We start from the raw sequence: 3000 nt of genomic DNA, 5'->3' as shown, positions 1-3000 counted from the left end.
TACGCATAATACTGTAGGCATACGTGTACTCACAAACAGCTTCCCCACCCATACCACACACAAGCACAAACACACCGCATTCTCCTCCTAGCCATATGACACACAAACACACATACACGCCCGCACGGGCGTACGCATACACACACCAAACATATACACATTGTACATTAGACATGCATACAGTGTGACACAGACACACATCCCACCACTGATCTCTCACGCACGAAGGCGCGCAGAGGCCGATCGGGCCCTAACTGATGCAGCGGGATAAGATCATTTTTGTGATATTGTCTCGTGGGATGACTGCTGGCAGTTCTAGCTGTAGCTGCATGCCTACTGTCACCATGACCTTGATGTGGACGTATATGGACATGTTACTTCAAACTGTGGCTCTACTCCCGCCTACCTAGCCAGAACAATGTTGTAAAAGATGATATCAACTTCGTTTCCCGTGGAGGAAATGTGGAATTTTCGTTCAGTAGTGTGTGGAATGGATACTTTGTCTTGGCAGTGAGACACGGGGAACGTCTACACGTCTGAGGGGTGTGTGCCCCGGCCTCTCGGCCCCAGGCATACAGCTCGCCCGACTCGACTCGGGGACAATGTTCCAAACCTTGATCTCATGCCCTGCGCGTTGGTTCACATTGCTAAGACCCACTATGGTGTATGATTTCAGGCCGGGCATTTCGCTGCCATTGTCACACTGTCACACAAGAATATCTCCACGAGACTGGCGTTTATCCTCAATAAACTTCCTTTTCCTAGTTAGGTACTGACTGCGATTAGAAACTCGCCATCCTAATCCGCCCCAGCCCATTCACGCTCTCTCAGGCTGCTGCTATTTCCCGTGCGTTTATCGGCAAACTCACAAGGTTATAAAGACCCTGGTCGCAGTAATGGCCAGTAATTGGACTATTCCGCGTCATTCGTCCCTGTTAGTGAAAGACCTCTTGAAGAGCAAGCAAGTTTTCGTTCAGTTTGAGAGGCGTGATTGTTCAGCAAAATGAAGACGTCTGTATTTACTTTCCCAGCATTGCTGTTGGTGTTAGCTGTGGTGTTCAGCCAGCCTGCGGATTCCACTGCTAAGAAGGGTAAGAGTGGCCATGAAGGCTTCTTAGTGGGGGGAATTCCCCAACCATATCACTGTAATCTACGACTCCATGGTACTGTGAAATCCTGAGCTGTATTGGGAGTACAAATACTGAGAGTGAAAATTGCCGGGTTTTCACGTAGCCTCCCCGTATAAAAAAGGTTAATCCGGATTCGCGGTCGAATTACCTGACGTGTAACACATCAAGCAGATACATTTGCATCCGCGGGCCACCACTTCGCCCATGTATATTCAGTGTCGAATGCAGCCCAAACAATTGAGTCAGGGGAGGGGGGATAAGTCTCTCAACAAGCGGGCGTGTAAAGGCCCTATAATAATAATAATACAGCACGCATATAGCGCATATGAAAAATCAAAATGAGGGTCATGCATATGTCGACAACGTCGAGCCAGTGCGTTCTGTCCGAGGCAAGTTGCTCCGCTTCCAAAAGAGACATAGTGAGAAGTAAAAGGCCCTATAATCACATAAAAACCGCATCCTTGTATAAAATATCTTATCTACATGTAAATGATTAAAAAATGTTTTATGGCTGATAATTGGCCACGGTTTGTAGGTACTGTGACGTCATCAAAGGTAGAGACTACGTAGACGTAAGAAAACACGTCTAGATGAAATACTCCATAACGGGTGATGATACTCCATAACGGGTGATGATACTCCATAACGGGTGATGATACTCCATAACGGGTGATGATACTCCATAACGGGTGATGATACTCCATAACGGGTGATGATACTCCATAACGGGTGATGATACTCCATAACGGGTGATGATACTCCATAACGGGTGATGATGGTATTCCCTTCAAATGTCATTATCTACAACTTGAAGCCAAGCTGCTGGTGTGATGAGGTTGGCCAGAGAGTGTATGTGGTAGAGGTGGAGTTGCCATTATCATAATACGCTTTGTATGAATGTACGTGTTTCGAATTCTAAATGCAGTTACGAAATTCACGAGGCTGGTCGAGGACGTCATGCGGGTGCTGGATACTCGCAGCTCAGATTCCGTCGACTCTGTGTCTGTGGACTCGGTTGACTCCGTATCCGTAGATTCCGCGTCATCTATCAGTGAAGACTCATCTGGGGACGATGACTCCAGTGCGGATGGAGACAGTCGCTAGCAGGCCCACCGTATCTGAACCCTAATGTACAACGCTATACTTCCACCGCAAGGCAACTACCCGACACCGCGATTTTGTTCACTTCGTAAGCACTGATCTTTCTTTTTTCTTTTCTCTTCTTTTCTTTTCTTTTCATATGTTATAGTACTAGTTGAGCTTCTCGTTTTGCAGATTCTCTTCCATTACGTCATTGTATCAGTTATTCTCTTCCATTACGTCATTGTATCACTTGATTTACGCTTCCTGCCCTGACAAGCACTGCTCTGCCACTCAACGCATAATATCGTATAGTAATGATTACGTCATTGGCAAAGCCTCTATGTACCCCACCTATGCCTCATATCGTACTCTTGCGCGAATCTTTCCCCGGTTCTGTACTAGCATCAATATTCCACAGCACGTTTTCAGCAGCCCTTGGCGGATTATGATGGAATAATTTCTAGCATAATCTTCGGATTTTGTCTAAAAATGATGCCCTGGCATAAAAGAACTTCCGACACCACACGGTCGGCATAACCCTACTATCCTGGCTGAAGATTAATGCTCCAGGCATATTTAGGCATGTTACAGGAAGTAACCAAGTGAATGCTACCCCTTACAAGCTGTGCTGTCAAGGTGCCAGAGTCATTGTAGCTTTGTAAAGTCTTTTAAAAATTGCAACAAGAGTGCAAGGGATCCATCATTGCCAACCTGCAAGAAAGCACCACTCCCTGCTCAATACACAGTGTTTCGGGGAATTCACCCCTCATCAGTTGAGCTTGAGTAG

General features: G+C 46.3%; 1 long non-coding RNA gene across 1 annotated transcript; it reads left to right on the top strand.

Moving 5' to 3' along the window:
• The first annotated feature begins 709 nt into the window (after window positions 1–709).
• On the top strand, window positions 710–2792 carry LOC135818783 (uncharacterized). The gene is made up of 2 exons (XR_010553746.1): window positions 710–1091; window positions 2056–2792. It is a non-coding gene; the product is annotated as an uncharacterized LOC135818783 (long non-coding RNA).
• Window positions 2793–3000: the final 208 nt, after the last annotated feature.

This window comes from Sycon ciliatum, chromosome 6, assembly GCF_964019385.1.
Source record: "Sycon ciliatum chromosome 6, ocSycCili1.1, whole genome shotgun sequence".
In the NCBI taxonomy this organism is placed as follows: Eukaryota; Metazoa; Porifera; class Calcarea; order Leucosolenida; family Sycettidae; genus Sycon; species Sycon ciliatum.
This window is presented reverse-complemented; position numbering and strand designations above follow the sequence as displayed.